Consider the following 19,893-nt stretch of genomic DNA (forward strand, 5'->3'; position numbering starts at 1 on the left):
AATCGGCCAGGGGTTTCCTTACGGGTGGCGAACCCTTTGTCACTGAATTTTTGCTCTTCTGTTTTCAGAGTTCAAAATATAAAACCAAATAGTTGGGGGCTTGTTTTTCAAAACTTATAAATCACCTTATATGAAGTGGCACATTTTTCAATGAATAAACCAGTCAAAAAAAGCGGCCTCCTCATCAGTAAGACATCTCTGTGGCATCAGGTCGTCATCGTTGTCGTCGTCGCCGGTGGTGATTTCATCTCCTTGTTCCAGTGAGCTCTTGTCTTGAGATCTCTAAGATGAAATAAAACAGTGAAAGTATCAGCAAAATAGGTTAATTGGTTCTACTTGCATAGAAAACAGAAAGAAGCAAAACCCTGTCACAGTAGCGTTAAATCCATCCAAGGTAAAGATTTCGATACATCAACAAACTATGTTTGCTTTTTCCCCAAACATTTAAAAAATAATTGGCCGGGGGTTTTCTTACAGACTGTCACTGTTTTTTGCTCTCTGTTTTCACAGGTAAAATATAAAACCTCTGAAATAAAACAAACCTATTTGTATATCAAAATATTTGGAGGGGTTTACGTTATTTTTCAAAATTTACCAAATGTCAACTTTCAATTTGAAGTGGTGCAATTTTCAATCAACACAGTTAAAAAATCGGCCAGGGGTTTCCTTACGGGTGGCAAACCCTTTGTCACTGAATTTTTGCTCTTCTGTTTTCAGAGTTCAAAATATAAAACCAAATAGTAGGGGGCTTGTTTTTCAAAACTTATAAATCACCTTATATGAAGTGGCGCATTTTTCAATGAATAAACCAGTCCAAAAATCGGCCTCCTCATCAGTAAGACATCTCTGTGGCATCAGGTCGTCATCGTTGTCCTCAACGCCGGTGGTGATTTCATCTCCTTGTTCCAGTGAGCTCTTGTCTTGAGATCTATAAGTGTAGACTGATCCGAAGATGTTGATTATCTTCAGGAGTACTCAATCCCTTGATGCCTGTAAATATAATAAATATATCAAAAAAATACTTTTACATAAAAAAATGAACCTTTGACCCTAACAATCCTGGGGTCGATTTCACAAATGGTTAGAAAGATGAAATAAAACAGTGAAAAGTTCAGCAACATAGGTTAATTGGTTCTACTTGCTTAGAAAACAGAAAGAAGCAAAACCCTGTCACAGTAGCGATGAATCCATCCAAGGTAAAGATTTCGATACATCAGCAAACTATGTTTGCTTTTTCCCCAAACATTTAAACAATAATTGGCCAGGGGTTTTCTTACAGACTGTCACTGATTTTTGCTCTCAGTTTTCACAGGTAAAATATAAAACCTCTGAAATAAAACGAACCTATTTGTATATCAAAATATTTGGAGGGGTTTCCTGTTATTTTTCAAAATTTACCAAATGTCAACTTCCAATTTGAAGAAGCGCAATTTTCAATCAAACACAGTTAAAAAATCGGCCAAGGGTTTCCTTACGGGTGGCGAACCCTTTGTCACTGAATTTTTGCTCTTCTGTTTTCAGAGTTCAAAATATAAAACCAAATAGTTGGGGGCTTGTTTTTCAAAACTTATAAATCACCTTATATGAAGTGGCACATTTTTCAATGAATAAACCAGTCAAAAAATGGGCCTCCTCATCAGTAAGACATCTCTGTGGCATCAGGTCGTCATCGTTGTCGTCGCCGGTGGTGATTTCATCTCCTTGTTCCAGTGAGCTCTTGTCTTGAGATCTCTAAGATGAAATAAAACAGTGAAAGTTTCAGCAAAATAGGGTTATTGGTTCTACTTGCTTAGAAAACAGAAAGAAGCAAACCCTGTCACAGTAGCGATGAATCCATCCAAGGTAAAGATTTTGATACATCAACAAACTATGTTTGCTTTTTTTCCAAACATTTAAAAATAATTGGCCAGGGATTTCCTTACAAACTGTCACTGATTTTTGCTCCTCTGTTTTCACAGGTAAAATATAAAACCTCTGAAATAAAACGAACCTATTTGTATATCAAAATATTTGGAGGGGTTTACGTTATTTTTCAAAATTTAAATGTCAACTTTCAATTTGAAGTAGCGCAATTTTCAATCAAACACAGTTAAAAAATCGGCCAGGGGTTTCCTTACGGGTGGCGAACCCTTTGTCACTGAATTTTTGCTCTTCTGTTTTCAGAGTTCAAAATATAAAACCAAATAGTTGGGGGCTTGTTTTTCAAAACTTATAAATCACCTTATATGAAGTGGCACATTTTTCAATGAATAAACCAGTCAAAAAATGGGCCTCCTCATCAGTAAGACATCTCTGTGGCATCAGGTCGTCATCGTTGTCGTCGCCGGTGGTGATTTCATCTCCTTGTTCCAGTGAGCTCTTGTCTTGAGATCTCTAAGATGAAATAAAACAGTGAAAGTTTCAGCAAAATAGGGTTATTGGTTCTACTTGCTTAGAAAACAGAAAGAAGCAAACCCTGTCACAGTAGCGATGAATCCATCCAAGGTAAAGATTTTGATACATCAACAAACTATGTTTGCTTTTTTTCCAAACATTTAAAAATAATTGGCCAGGGATTTCCTTACAAACTGTCACTGATTTTTGCTCTCTTTATTCACAGGTAAAATATAAAACCTCTGAAATAAAACGAACCTATTTGTATATCAAAATATTTGGAGGAATCTCCTGTTATTTTTCAAAATTTACCAAATGTCAACTTTCAATTTGAAGTGGCGCAATTTTCAATCAAACACAGTTAAAAAATCGGCCAGGGGTTTCCTTACGGGTGGCGAACCCTTTGTCACTGAATTTTTGCTCTTCTGTTTTCAGAGTTCAAAATATAAAAATATAAAAATATTCAAATATTTGGGGGCTTGTTTTTCAAAACTTTTAAATCACCTTTTATGTAATGGTGCATTTTTCAATGAATAAACAGCCAAAAAATTGCCTCCTCATCAGTAAGACATCTCTCTGGCAACGGGTCGTCGTCGTCGCCGGTGGTGATTTCGTCTCCTTGTTCCAGTGAGCTCTTGCCTTGAGTTCCTCTCAGTGTAGACTGATCCGAAGATGTTGATTCTCTTCAGGAGTACTCAATCTCTTGATGCCTGTAAATATAAAAAAAAATACAAAACAATTACTTAACCATCCTGGGGTCGATTTCACAAAGAGTTGAGGCTAGTCGTAAGTTAGACGAGTAACTTGTCCTAACAAGATAAGACTAGTCTTAACTCTTTGTAAAGTTCACCGCAGATCCTTCGCAAGATCCAATTGCATGTTTTGTTGGTTTCTGTTTTGCTGATGGATGCACTTGTAACCATATTGTGCTTTAATAATAACAATATTAAAAATTATAATAATAAACATATTTATAACGCGCCTTTTCCAAAGGATACAAAGCGCCAAATATTTTTACTGCAAGGTGAGTGGGATGAAGATTTTGAAATTATGAGACCTAATCCTTAGCACACCATGTAATTGCATGGTGCTACGGCGCATACAGCAGCCAAAGCCAGGAACACCAGGGCGAACCCCTTCTCTTTTTCGATAAGTGCATGCACTGCGTTCTTTTAAATGGGACCTGCGGCTTTACATCCAATCCGAAGGGCGAAGCAATGGTTAAGTGTCTCGCTTAAGGACACAAGTGTCATGGCTGGGGATTCGAACCCACACTCTGCTGATCAGAAACACCAGAGTTTGAACTTGATGCTCTTAACCGCTCGGCCATGACACTTCCGACAAGGGTTTACACACATGTCATAATATGAACAGTGAATTTCTGCTTGTACTAATCCGCATGTAGCACTGAAATCCGTCATTCAGTGACGCTCGTGGCTCTTCAACAATGTTACCCCTGATCAATGGACCATTTATTTCATTCATCAAACCAACTCAGAAATTGCCTGCGCAGCCAAATATGTAGTGATAAATAAATCACAAGAACCATCTCTGCCCTCACAGGTACCTACTTACCCCTGTGCAATCTATGGAAACTGTATGATAAACCTAAAAGGATCTACAAGCCTAAAGCCCGGTTCATACTTCCTGCAAATGCGAACAAATTTTGTTGTCACAAACTCGCAATGAATCACTCGCAACAGTTGAACTGTGTTCAACCTCTTTGAAACATTCATCAACTAAACAGGGCTGGGTCGCCAAAATTCACTTTGCATTTGCAGGAAGTATGAACCAGGTTTAAAGTCACCTGGAAGTGGTATTTTTTCAAAATAAAGCTTTTGTCACTAATATGTGTTTTGATGAGTGGAATGTGAATAAACAGTTAACTAAGGTTTTAAAAAATCAGTTCTTATGTTATTTACAAATTTAAGAGTAGACCCGACCCGAGAGGGCGCTGTTCGTGACGTCAATCGAGGCAGACTTTGCCTGTAATGCGTAGAGTAAACACAATTGCAAAGTACATGTACGGACCAAGTCGTGAGTTTGTACGTTTCAAAACAAAACAAAATTGTTTTTTTCCGGCAATGCTGACCAGGTGTATTGCTGATGAATGCAGAAAAACACTTTTTGAAATGTACAAACTTACGACTTGGACGTACATGTACTTTGCACGTGTGTTTACTATACGCATTGCAGGCAAAGTCTGCCTCGATTGACGTCACATAAGGGGTAGGCGGAGTCAGCCCCCCAAACAACTTTATATATTTTTTAAACATATAAATCGTGATAAACAATTACTAAAAAAAATTGTTTTATTGTTCGTTAGCATATACTCTTATGTTTGAAAGAAAACAAATTCTATTTCCAGGTGACTTTAAGTAGTGATTAAATTACTTGCATGATGGGCAGAAACAGATGACGGTTTGTCCTTCATCAGCTGATCATGTTTGCTTGGTGTGGCAATGAAGTCCATCGTGACGGCACTTGGCACATGCCCTGTCAATCTGAAACCAGACCAGATACAAAAATGAAATTAAGAAGTGATGAAAAATAACCAAGCATTGATAATACGCCTAAAAGGTAGGGCCATAAGTTTTTTTGTATTGTTTTTCAATGATTAATGGACAAAACATAGAAAGATGAAGTAAAACTGTGAAAGTTTCAGCAAAACAGATCTACTGGTTCTACTTGCTGAGAAAACAGAAAGAAGCTAAACCCTGGCACAGTAGCGATCAATCAATAAGAGGTAAAGATTTCGATACATCAACATATAAGGTTTGCTTTTTTTCCAAACTTTTCAAAAAAATTGGCCAGGGGTGTCCTTCCGGGTGGCGAACCCGATTTTCGCTCCTCTGTTTTCACAGGTAAAATATAAAACCTCTGAAATAAAACAAACCTATTTGTATATCAAAATATTTGGGGGCTTCCGTTAGTTTTCAAATTTTACCTAATTTCAATCAAACACCAATACAAAATTTACCAGGGGTTTCCTTACGGGTGGCGAACCCTTTGTTACTGAATTTCTGCTCTTCTGGTTTCAGAGTTAAAAATATAAAACCAAATATTGTGGGGCTCATTTTTCAAGACTTGCCAAATAAATCACCTACAATGAAGTGGCAAATTTTTCAATTAATAAACACCAGTTAAAAAGTTGGCTAGAGGTTTCCCTATGGGTGGCGAACCCATATCACTTAAGTTTGCTCTTCTAAAGAGTTAAATAAAAAACCTCCGATATAAAACTGTTTCTAACCAAATATTTGGGGGGGGGGGGGATTTTCCAAAATTACCATATTATAAAAAAAATGGCCGTTTAAAATGAAGTGGTACTTTTTTCAATTAAACACAGTTAAAAAAATTACCAGCGGTTTCCCTATGGGTGGCGAACCCATATCACTGATTGTTGCTCTTCATAAAGGTTAAATATAAACCTTCTGAAATAAAACAAATATTTCTAACCAAATATTTGGGGAGAGGAGAGGGTAATTTTAAAAAATTACCAAATTATAAAAAAAAAATCGCCTTTTAAAATGAAGTGGTACTTAACAGTTAAAAACTGTTCTTCGAAATTGTGCCTTTTTCTTTCAAACCATTTCATAATTGACCAGAGGTCCCCCTACAGGTGGCAAACCCTTTACACTGATTCGTTTTTGTGTCTTTCCTAAAGAAAAACAAAATGGTGAACCTAAATATTTTGGGAGTTATATTCTTCAAAAGAAACCATATGTATGAGGGGCCGTTTATGACTAAATGAGCAAACCCATATATATAAGAGCAAACCCATATATATAAGAGCAAAACTATATACATAAGAGCAAACCCATTTCTCTGTTGTTGTATCCCTTCGGGGTGATCCCCTTGAATTGCTTGTATTTTGTTTTTAATTGTCATTACCATATCCTTTTTATCTTTTCCCACTTCCCACCTGTTCTTCTCAGAACACTTTTAACTTTTTTCCTTCCTCTACAGATTATTAATAAATCATTATTTTTCGCCCTATAGGATTGTAAATACAACTAAATAATTTTGTTGGCAGGTTTTTAACCTATTTGTTTTATAGGATTGTGTTTAACCCGCTTTTTTTCACAGGCTTGCGTTAACGTTTTCCTTTTCAGATTTTTTGTTAACCTTTTCCTTTTCAGATTTGTACATAACGTATATTTTTCTAACCCTTTCTTTTACAGGACTATATTTACTGCTATTTTTTCACAGGTTTATATTAACGTTTTCCCTTTCAGGTTTGTAAATAACTTTTCCTTTTCAGATTTTGTACATAACTTGATTTTTCAACAAGTTTGTGTTAACCCATTTTTTCTTTTCAGATTTGTACATAACGTATATATTTTTCTGCAGGTTTTATAACCCTTTCTTTTACAGGACTATATTTACCGCTATTTTTTTCACAGGTTTATATTAAAGTTTTCCCTTTCAGGTTTGTACATAACTTTTCCTTTTCAGATTTTGTACTTACCTTGATTTTTCAACAAGTTTGTGTTAACCCATTTTTTCTTTTCAGGTTTGTACATAATTTATTTTTTGCAGGTTTAACCCGTTCTTTTACAGGGTCTTGTTAACCCCATTTATTCGCAGGTTTATTTTACTTTTTGCTTTCACGTCTGTTAATTAATAATCAATTTTGTACAAGATTTATAACCCGTTCTCTCCACAGGAATGATTTAAGATATTTCCCCTTGACTGTATTCCCCCATCTATTATGGCACTTGCTCCCGACACCAAGTGCATTTTCTGCAAGCTTCGTAAGCTTAAGGAAAAGAACACCCGTTACATGTCACATCTTGATAACTACCGTTTTTATCGTTTGTCTCGTATCATTCCCAAAGGCCTACAGATCAAGTGTACCCCTTCCTTTGGGGACCTTGACCCATCCTTTTTGAAGAAATGGAACAAGACACTCACTAATACGTCTTTCCGTTTGATCAAGTTGCTGGAAAATCAATGCCAACAATTCATTGATAATCAGTTACTTGAGATAACAAACACTGAGTCTCAACTCCAGGAGTCATGCTCTATTGAAGAGTTTGAACAGTTACAAGATACCATACTATGTAACGTCAAACACTTAAGGTCCACCCTAATGGACAAACAGAACAAGAAACGTATGAATGTCCTAGCTAACCATAAGAAACACACCCATAGACGTTTCCACAGTAAGAGAGCCACCATTGCTCCTCCTACTGTTAGGTTGCCAGAGACCAATACTGTAGTTAACCTGTCTGACATGGTCCTTACTGACCCACAGGTTAAACTCCTCTCAAGGGGTCTTAAGTTTTGCCCCACACCCAGAGAACCTAACCAACTTCTTTTCCAACAGGACATGGCCCAATTCAATCGTAGGTTACGCCTACGTGAATACTTTCATGTAGAGCCCTCCATGGATGACGAGTCATCTGTGGAGACCCAACCTATTCCCCGCAACCGCTTCAGGGAAAAGAGTACTTGGGTACCCCCTAAGAACCGAGATGTGTCTCTAGAGACATACATCAATTCGGTTAACTCCGAGGTTCTTAAGACCCCTAGTACCCCTACTCCCAACAACCTCCCCCAAGATGAGCGTCACGCCCTTACACAACTCCGCCAATCACCAGACATAGTGATTAAACGGGCTGACAAGGGGTCCGCAGTTGTAGTCATGAACACACATGACTACATTGCTGAGGGCCTTAGACAGCTCAGTAACACTGATCATTACATTGAATGTGCTTCTGATCCCACTGAATCTTTCTCCCAAGATATCAGTGACACCCTGGTTAAGATTTATAATGCCAATGATATTGAGAAAGATACATTTAACTATCTCCTCCCACATGACCCCCGTACAGCAAGGTTCTACCTTCTACGTAAGATACACAAGCCCAATAACCCGGGGAGACCTATTGTATCTGGGAATGGTAGCCCCACAGAGCGCATTTCTGAGTTTGTCGATAGCTTCCTCAAACCCTTAGTCTGCCGTATTCCTTCCTTCATCAAGGATACCAAAGACTTTCTCCACAAACTAGATGAGGTCAAGCACCAAATACCTGACTCTGCTATTTTGGTTACTTTTGATGTTTCATCACTGTATACTAACATACCCCATCATGAAGGCATGAGTGCATGTGTCTCTGCCCTCAATGCTAGTAATCAGTCCCGCCCCTCAGTGAGTCATATTAAGGAACTCATGAGCCACATTCTAATGAAGAATAATTTCACATTTTCTGACAGGCATTTTCTACAGGTACAGGGTACTGCCATGGGTACCAAAATGGCACCCTCATATGCTAACCTATTCATGTCTCAGTTGGAGGACAGACTCCTGTCCTCCGCCCCCAACCGACCACTAGTTTGGTGGAGATTTATTGATGATATTTTCTCCATCTGGTGTGGTGACCAAGACAGCTTGGATGAGTTTATTGACCATATCAACTCATTTCACCCCACCATAAAGTTCACTACCGAACAATCTCTCACCAGTGTGAACTTTCTAGATGTGACAATAACCAAGTCTCCTAATGGCCTTGTCACAGATGTTTACAGTAAACCCACCGACACCCACCAGTACCTTCTCTCCAATAGCTGTAAGAAGGCAATTGCTTACAGTCAGGCCTTACGTACCAGGCGTATCTGTTCCACAGATACCCTGTACAAGAGGCGCTCATCAGAGCTAAGGAAACACCTTGTATCTAGGGGACACAGCGAACGTAGGGTCCAACTTGCTATCAACAGGGCTCTCAACGTACCTCGTCATACTCTGTTGACTAACACGGGAGCTAAAAAAGCTCCTACCAATAGAGTTGCTTTGGTCACCACCTTCCACCCCAAACTACCCAATCTTCCCTCAATTCTCAATAATAACATGCCTATACTTCACTCCTCCAGCAGGTTACACTCAGCAATCACTGAGGTTCCCATGGTTGCATTCCGCCGCCCTAAGAACCTTGGTGACATACTAGTCAGGGCCAAACTTCCCCCAGGTACAGTCCAAACACAACCCCTGACAGATATACTGGGCTGTCACAAATGTACCCGTTCCAAATGCAAAACGTGTCTGCACATTAAGCCCTCACTTAAGGTGAAGAGTCATACCACTGGCTCTTCTTACAACATCAAGACCGACTCTGAATGCAGCACGTCTAATGTAGTCTATGTCATATCATGTAAGAGATGTTGGCTACAATATGTGGGAGAGACTAAGACCAAACTTAGTCTTCGCTTTGCGAATCATGTCTCTTCCATAAAGACTAAGAAACCGTACCCAGTCTCTATCCACTTCAACAGCCCCAATCATAGTGTCATTGATGTTGAACTTCTGGTGATTGAAGCTTGCAATGGTGATGACACACACCGCAAGAATAGAGAATCACACTGGATTCACCAACTCAAGACAGTCAAACCCTTTGGACTTAACATAAACACTGGTGTTAAATAACTTCTCATTACCCTCCACTTCACTTCTGCCTAAGAACTTATATGTTGTATATATTCTGTACATAAAGTATAAATTAACCTAGTTTAAAGTTGTTTTTATAAATTCATCACTGTAACTATCTGATGTAAGTAACCCCCCCCCCCTTTTTTTTTTTTTTTTTTTTTTCCACAGGTCCCTCATACCTATTTTTAAAATCATCATACCTTTGATCTTGCTATTCTTATTAATTGACCATTGTTAGTTGCATCATGATGCAACTTGCTCTCTAATCCTACCCTTTCATGTCTCCCTGCATTGTTGTCGAACAATACATTTACCACTTTTATGGTCCAGTAACCCTTCCTTTCATTCTAAACATCCTTTGTCCTCACCACTTCACTCCTATTGGTTCATAGCCACCAATATTGTTTCTGAAATAGGAACTTTGATTGGCTGTTATTTTCCTGCTTCTTTCTGGATCCTTTCCTTAATCCCTTTCCCCCTCTCTTTTTCTATAAATGGATATGTATTTGTTTGTACTTGTTTTATGCCTCTGAAGAAGGTCCGGATTGGATCGAAAGCTATAAGGCCATCTACCCTATTCATTATAAGAGCAAACCCATATATATAGGAGCAAAACCATATATATAGGAGCAAACCCACATATATAAGATCAAACCAATATATATAGGAGCAAACCCATATATATAGGAGCAAACCCATATATATAAGAGCAAACCCATATATATAAGAGCAAACCCATATATAAAGGAGCAAACCCGTATATATAGGAGCAAAACCATTATAAGAGCAAACCAATATATTTAAGAGCAAAATAATAAATATATAATGATCAAAACAAATATATAGAAGACCACCGAAAATATATAAAGGATCAACGGCGGCAAATATATATAAAGGACCAAAAACCTCAAATATAAATGACAGACACAAATATATTTAACAGCGCCCTCTATATTGGACGTAGTTTCATATATATAAAACATGTGCACCCATATATATAATACATAAAAGTCTCATACAAAGGATATCAAATCACCGAGCCGTAAATTCAGCCTTTGTCTGGCACTTGGTAATCATTGCGCACGTTTCGCTGGGAATGGGACCGGAGATTCGGGGGACCGACACGTCGCGACGGCGTGACTTTAATTGTAATTAATTTGTTTAATATAATTGAATGAGATATTTTATTTATTTAGCACGACATACTAGCTTCTGAATATTAAATAAAATACCATCCTGGCCATCACATTAGGGTTGTTTTTATAATTTCCTGTGCCCTTATTGTTGTTCTTGCTTTACTTTTGTACATGTACTTATATTTGGCATACTGTCTGCTTGTATTTGTAATTGTTTAATGGCAAAATAAAGAATAAGAATAAGAACCAATGAAAGTAATGAAAACATATGACGCCGCTCCAATGTCGTCCATACATTAGTAAAGTAAATGGCGAACTATCTCTCGTCAAGTTCTTCCTTTAAAGTGCTGCTTCAGAAAATTTGAAGATTACCTCACAGCGAAATCAGAACTTTTAATATTTCGAACACACGGTGTAAAAAGGTTGGATAGTTGATTTATAGTTTTTGATTGTGAACAATTTTCCTGTTATCCTATTTGTTTTTACATTTTAGTATCATGGAGATAGTATTGAAGAGAGGAATCGCTGTCGGTGTACGTGCAGCATGCACACTGATCAGATCGGATCGGCTGCCCATTTCCAGCTAGCCCGAGTGCTAGCGTCGGTCAGTCACGCCGTCGCGACGTGTCGGTCCCCCTCTCCCTTTCCCATTCCCAGCGAAACGTGCGCAATGATTACCAAGTGTCAGACAAAGGCTGAATTTACGGCTCAATGATTTTCGTTCCCGATTTTAACCTTTGACGGCTGTTGACGTCCTTTGTATGAGACTTTTATGTATAATATATATGGGTGCACATGTCTTATATATATGAAACTACATCCAATATAGAGGGCGCTGTTAAATATATTTGTGTCTGTCATTTATATTTGAGGTTTTTGGTCCTTTATATATATTTGCCGTTGATCCTTTATATATTTTCGGTGGTCTTCTATATATTTGTTTTGATCATTATATATTTATTACTTTGCTCTTAAATATATTGGTTTGCTCTTATATATGCTTTTGCTCCTATTTATACGGGTTTGCTCCTATATATATTGGTTTGCTCCTATATATGGGTTTGCTCTTATATATGTGGGTTTGCTCCTATATATATATGGGTTTGCTCCTATAAATATGGGTTTGCTCCTATATATATATGGTTTTGCTCCTTTATATATATGGGTTTGCTCCTATATATATGGGTTTGCTCCTATATATATATGGTTTTGCTCCTTTATATATAGTTTTGCTCCTATATATATGGTTTTGCTCTTATATATATATATATATGGGTTTGCTCTTATATATATACTTTTGCTCTTATATATATGTGTTTGCTCATTTAGTCATAAACGGCCCCTCTTACATATGCAATAAATCACCTAATAAATTTCATCTATTGTGCATCTTTTTTTTCATAAACCAATTTTAAAAATTCAGAGTAATATAAATGTTGAAACCTCTGCAAGAAAAAATAAAAACAAAATGTTTTGATGGTTCTAGCAGGGGCAACTAAACAACAATAATGTACAAACATTTCTGTATGTAAACATCAAGATATAAATCTAAACAATTTGGACAATTCCTAAGACATGTAAGATAAAACTCCAGTGTTTCACTCACCAGTGGTCCTAGGTCTTTCTGGTCGACGACCTCCTGACGACCTTCAACATTCTTGTGAGAGTTGAGACGCAGGTATGAATGATAGAGCACACCATGTAATGCAGCTGTAATGAGAAGGAAGACAATAAGTGACTTTTCATTCATTCAAAAAATGCTGTCTGTGCTATTAATTGGTAGTGATATAAAATATGCGGTCATCGCTGAGTGATACAAAGAAAAAAAAATCACTGATAATATTAATAAAAACAACTTTACACAAGTGTTACATTTTGTTGAAAATCTGTGAAAGGAATGTAGTTTTTATATCCTTAAAAAAAAAAAGGAAAAGATTCCGTATGGCGCCACCACTTTCATTCGAAATAAAATAATATAGTATCTAATTTACCTGATTGATATATCCCTTTTTGTAAAAATGAGTGAAAAAGTGGTTGCGCCATACGGAAAGTTATCCAAAAAAAATAGTCAATATTTTTTGTCAACTACAAATTATCAGTCACAGGTCATTTACATCATCAGACACAAAGTCATTGAGCTGAATTTGCATTAATGTGTTTAATATTCAAAGTCTGAGTGTTGCGATCATGCATCAGCCTCCTCCCCCACCGCCTCCTTGACCACGTCCCGACCCCGCCTACCCCTTTTTATAAATAATGCACAAGTCAAGGGGGTTATCACACACAACTTTACAAGCTCCGGTTTCCACAATAAATATATATATTCCAAACTTACTTTTTGCATTTACTTTGTGAGCACATGTCTTGCACTTCATAACTACCGTTTCTTTTTCAGGAAACGGTAAAATGGAGCCAAATGCGGGCAAAATTCTCTCGAAGAAGCAAGTCACTCCTCTCCGTCCATGTTTTTGAGAAATTCTGATACCGCATGCGTTTCTGAATGGGAAACATGTGATTTATCAAGCTCGACTTCATCTATACGTTCAGCGTTGAATTTGGTTTAGGGTATCTGACTAAGGCCGTGTCCGAAACGACGACTTCGGCTACAGCTACGTCTAGATCAGCGCGTCTACCAGTGTTGAAGAATAGGCAGACGCGCGCGATTTAGCCGTAGCTGTAGCCGAAGTCGCCGTTTCGGACACGGCCTAAGTATTTAAATAGGAATCGCGCCCTCTGTCGGCAGATTGTAGAGTCTCCCGCGTAAAGTTAATGAGCCTGCATTAGATGGTTAATTGATGCACTTGCTGGATGATTTTGATTAAATGATTTTGATTCTGGTTAAAAATACCACTCTATGAAATTACCAAGCGCAACAGGATAAACAAATGTAATTAAACAAACAATATCCCCAAATACGTTACAAAACGTTAGAACCGTTACAAAAGTTGTCACTCACAAAGATGCAAAAAAAAACAAAGAAATAATATTATTATATGATTTTGTTTAACCATGATAATGCTGGAAAATTGCCCCTCGCTATGTTTATGTTGAAATATGTTTATGTTGAAGTCGTCTTACCATGTGTGTCCTCAAATGCATTTTGTTATTTTTAACCACTCGGGAAATATTACATAACAATAAAAAACAGTTATTTTAGTAAGTTTCTGCTGGGGGATTAGAGAATTGTTTTTGGTTTGAAGTTTCTAATTCTATATTCGCTTGCAATTCTTTTAACTGGCATTCGGCGAGAGCAGACAAGTGAAGGAGACCGTTGCAAATACGCCTAAAATAAAGCAATAACGTTTTGTCACAAACTTCCATCCTGCCTGCGCCTCTTGAATTTCACCGACTCATGATTGTGTGTAGCAAGTTTTCCCCAAATTTGAAAGGCAGTCGACACTATTGGTACATACTCAAAATAATTATTAACATAAAACCTTACTTGGTAACGAGTAATGGGGAGCTGTTGATAGTTTATAACATTGTGAGAAACGGCTCCCCTCTGACGACGTAGTTTTCAAACAATAAAAGAGTTGGTTTATTTAACGTGATAAACAATTCAGCAGGTAATGTTTGACAATGTTTTTTGTTGATCGTTCTCAGAGACATATTTATAATAATTATGAATTAGTAAGATAGTGAATGGAAAAAATAATCTAGCCTGAATAAACTTTTGTCACTGCAAATGCATCTTACTTATTTATGTTGAGCAGGTGCAAGTATTTACAACTTCTTTCAATGTTGTTTCATTAAAGGAACACGTTGCCTTGGATCGGTAGAGTAGGTCTTTGAAAAGCGTTTGTAAACGTTTATTACAAAATGCATATGATTAGAAAGATATTTTAAAAGTAGAATATAATGATCCACACAAGTATCACTCAAAAACATCTTTCTAATCATGCATTTTATAACAAACGGTTACAAACGCACTTCAAAGACAAACTTGACAGATCCCAGGCAACGTGTTCCTTTTAAATGATCTCTTACGCTCATCTTGCAAATCGTTATTATCATTGTTTTTAATAAGATCTTGGCAAACTTTTCCAACACATTTAAGCGGGCTTTTTAATTTCCCACATTTGTGTTGGACATGATTGGATGCTCTAAACCATCTGCCTCAAGCACAGAAACTACATTGTTTATGATCTCTATCTCTATGAAAAGTTTTACATTTGGTAGCAGGCAGGGACCAAGGAGAGTAGGCCCTGTATTAAAGACAACTTGTAAAGAATGCTCATCGTACTCTACTTGCAATGGGAATCATACCTGTACAATAGGTAAAGTAGCCAAATGAAGAACTCTCAGTGGCAAAACATTGGTTATGGTTTGGTTGGATACCATTATGTTTAAATAAAAACTTTGTATTAATTACTCAAAGGGCATGGAAACAGTGCCAGATTTTTAACAAGCATGCATTGTTTTTGGAAAAATTACTATACTTAAGGCATGATCAGTCACAACAGGATACAATAAACACAGTGTTTCTACCCAGAAGACATGAAAACACCAATAACAACCGAAAGGGAACACTTTCAAAAAGAGGCGCTATTCACAAAACATTGTTTTATGCAATGTCAAGAAATATGATTGGGGCTGGGCCGGGCAAATTCTAAAACTAAGGTCATCAACAGTTCCTGATCAATGTTGGGTAATCCACTAAGCCTATAGAGTGCTTAGGAAGAGCTGCAAGATTGATAGAATTATTACTTTTTAATGTTAGAAATTCAATATGAAGAAAAAACAATTCAAAATGCATTTTTCTGTTTGGGGAAAAAAGTATATTTTTGAGACAGTACTGTTAACATCAGGATACACTTGCCCAAGTTTTTCTTACCAGAAATAAAAAGACAAATTTTGGCCCTGATCAAAACCGAAAGGAAAATATTCTGAGACCCCTGAAAAAATGAAATTTTGAGGGCAAAAAATATGGTAAAAATGTTGATTTTGCAAGTTCTAAAAACATACTCTAATGCACGTTCTAAAAATAGCACAAGGGTGAAATTTATAGCAATATTTTTTTGTCTCAAGTAAAGCCAAGGATGATACTTTGTAGTGATGTACAAGGTTTTATGAAATATTTTTGTTTTTTGGTGGGGTGGAGTTGTAATTATTAACTAAAAAAACAGTTTTTTCAGACCCCAAAATCGGCCTAAAGTGGCCTAAACACAAATGAACTGTTACCATGGCAACGTGTTATATTATGATTTGAAATGTAAATGTTGTTTATTTGGACCCCAAGTCCCTACCATCCACAAAGTATAAGAAAAATATATTTTTTTTTTACCGTGGACACGTATGTCGATATTATGTGAAAAGACCCTTAAAAAGGCATTTTTCACGTTTTTGGGAAAAAAGTCTAGTTTTGAGGCAGTACTGTCACAACAGGATACAATTGCCCAAGTTTTTGACACCAGATATGGAAAGACCAATGTTGGCCCTAATCACAGCCGAAAGGAAAATTTTCTGAGACCCCTGGCAAGTTGACATTTTGGGGTCCAAAAATAGGGTAAAAATTTCGATTTTGCAAGTTCTAAAAACATACTGTAATGCATGGGGTGATATTTAAAGCAATAATTGTTTTTCTCAAGGAAGGCCAAGGATGATACTTTGTAGTGATATAAAAGGTTTTTTGAAATAATTTTGCATTTTGGTGGGGTGGAGTTGTAAATATGAGCTAAAAACCAGTTTTTCAAACCCCAAAATCGGCCTCAAATGGCCAAAAAACAAAATGAGCCGTAACCATGGCAACGGGCTATATATAGAATTGAAAATGCAATTTTGTTTACTTGCACCCCAAGGCCCTTCCACCAACAAAGTATAAAAAAAAATTCATTTTTTGACCGTGAGCAACTATGTCAATTATTTACCTGAACTGACTCTTAAAAATCAAACTGTAATATTGTGTACAGCAGGGACTTATTAAAATTGGGTGATTTTGTTTAAAAAGAGACAGAGTGGTTTAGGTCAAGCTTGGCTCTCTTCCAAGTGTCCCTATTAGGTTTGGAATCAATTTGATTGTCTTTACAAAATTCTGAATAAATAATTTAGAATACTATACAAAACATGATTTGTGCATGAGTCTGATGACTTGATCAGTACATTATTATTCGTCCTGGTGACAAACTTTCCAGGTTTGGTGGTTCTTTTCAAAATTAAATACTTTCAACTTAAAGGAACACCCTGCATTGGACAAGTTGGTCTTTGAAAACCATTTGTTATGAAATGCAAATGGTTAGATAGATAATTTAAAAGTAGAATATAATGATTCACACAAACATGCTTCAAAATTGCACGGTTTTCCTTTCACATCGTGAAGAAACACGGTCTGCCATTTTGTGGAGTCAAAATGTTTACCCCATAAAATGGCCGACCGTGTTAGTTCGCGACGTAAAAGGGAAACCGTGCAATTTCGAGTGATACTTGTGTGGATCATTATATTCTGCTTTTAAAATATCTTTCTAACCATATGCATTTCATAACAAACAGTTTCAAACGCTTTTCAAAGACCAACTCGTCCGATCCAAGGCAATGTGTTCCTTTATTAGAACTCAGCTTTTTCCTTGAACATGTTTTCAATCATTTTTAAACTGTCCTGCACTGCACTGCATTTTTGTACCGTATTGCATTAATGAAAGCATTTCACTTCAGTTTAGAGCTGTTTAGCATTATGTACAAGTCTAAAAAAGGAAGACACAGAAACTTGTACAATAGAATCAATCAACAATCTTTGTCTGATCCCCTCTAGTAGTCTGCTTCTCGACTACCAAAGAGGGGGACAGACTATCTTCAGATGTGGTATCATTATTAGAGTTACATTGTTCAAAATGAGACAAGTATTTGTTGGAATTCCAAGAGATGGGTCTTCAACAATTTGTGCGGACCATAACTCTTGTCATCTGTCAGAACATTTACTAAAAAGTGACAATTATGGCGTCATTATTTGTTAGATTTTTATTTGAGCATATTTTACACTGACAAAACTTGATTCTCTTCTTTCTTTCAAAGGTATGAGTTGTAGAATATTGATTTCTGAAAACTCTAAATTGAGAGGCAAGTATCGCGCAGCACCTTGAAATATTTCCATCGCAGTTTCTTGTTTGAAAAGCACCCTAGTTGACTCTCCTTTGAATGGCGAGTCTCGTGCATTACATTCGCAAGGTTATCCACTTCAAAAGCTGGAGTACAGCTCAAAAATCCCTTGTTAAATTAATTGCAGTCATTCATCATGATTGACGTTGACATTGGTGATGAGACCTTGGATGTTTGCAAAACACATTTACAATGTGAATGGCAATTTCGGAGATGCTAAAGTTTCATACATTGGTCAGTATTCTTCCTATATTTCACGGTTGTGTAGAAACTTTTTGAGCTAACAGCCAAATTCTCTGCTTATAGGGTTAAGCACAAACTGTTTATGCTGGCTATGTAAGCGAATAATGCTTAAAACATTAAGTTTGTATACAAGTAAGCAAATATTCTTTGCTACAGTAAGCATTATTATTTTGCTTATGGATAAAGAGAGCCACAGAATTAGGCCCAGGTTGTGGTTGAGGCAAGTTTGTGCAAAGTGGGTGTGGTTTATGGTGACATCTCCTTACTCATTCAACAATGAGGTTAGGTCTACCATGTTAACAATAACTGCAAGGCACTGGAAACAAAACAAATCTGCAGCTCAGTGCTACTAAATAATTGTTGATATAGATTGTTTAATTTTATAAATAAAAAAATATTTTGAATTTCTATTGCTAACTTTTTTTTAAAATCATATCTACAAGACATGAGTGTTATTCTACCATTGATTCAGACAAGTAAAACATGCAAAAAGTAGAAAAAGTAAATACACTAAAATTAAATCTTTCAATATTAGAAGATATAAATTCTGAACTGCAAAGGTGTAACGCAACCTGTTTCTAAACTGTACAGTAATCCCTCACAAAAAGACTTCAAGTCTCGTAGAAAAAACACATGTAAAATTTGTTGCAGAATTTTAGTTTGAATTCATTCAACAACTTCAGTTCTAAAAAAAATTACAAACCATCTTAGAATTTCACCTGTCCTACCGTCGATTTCACAAAACTCTTCTTAACTTAAGACTAATCTTAGGAATTAGGACGAGTCCCAACCCTGCACTGTAGCATGCAGACCTTAAGATTAATCGTAAGTTGGGACGAGTTACTCCTCTTAACTCGAGATAAGACGAGTCCCAACTCTTTGTGAAATCGACCCCTAGACACGTAAAGAGTCAACAATTCATTGAGAAACCTTATTCCTTATTATTCGTTCTCCGATAATAGCACCTCAAAAATATGAAACTGAATGTATGAAGGCACAAAGACCTACGTAGCAAACACTTCACCTATAAGTCATCCAAAAGTAATTGAACAAAAATTCTTAAGTAGCACAAGTTGAGACCAGGATTTTGTTCAAAACTCTTCAACAAAAAATAAATTGATTTTTTTTTTTAGTTATTAATACAATTCAAAGAAGGCCTCCAGGATTTGTGTGTTCTCTTGCAGGCACCATACAAATTATGCTTTTGTATAGCCAAAAGTGTGCATTAATTTTTTTCAATCTTGCAGATTAACCGTTTGATTGCTTTAATCCTATTTAATATAGATAGAATACAACTGAACTACGGAATTTGCATTTCAAAGGGGGCACGCGTTTTTGAGCCTTCGCCAAATCCCGAGCATTTTTGTCCTAGCAGGAAGAAAATTCTGCAATTTGAATACACAATCTGAGAGATGTTACTGTCAATAACGCTTCTCAGATTTTTGGGGGATAAAACTGCTATATATATGTATAACCACATTACTTCAAAGTGAAATGGTTCTCAAAAGGCCTTAATACTATTAAAAGCTGCTGTACTTCTCTAACCAAGTAAGTTTTTATTGCTATGAAAGAGTGATTAAATATAACTTCCCTTTAAATTTATACTGGACATTCTTTGCTTACACA

This window comes from Asterias rubens, chromosome 7 (genome assembly GCF_902459465.1).
Source record: "Asterias rubens chromosome 7, eAstRub1.3, whole genome shotgun sequence".
Taxonomy (NCBI): Eukaryota; Metazoa; Echinodermata; class Asteroidea; order Forcipulatida; family Asteriidae; genus Asterias; species Asterias rubens.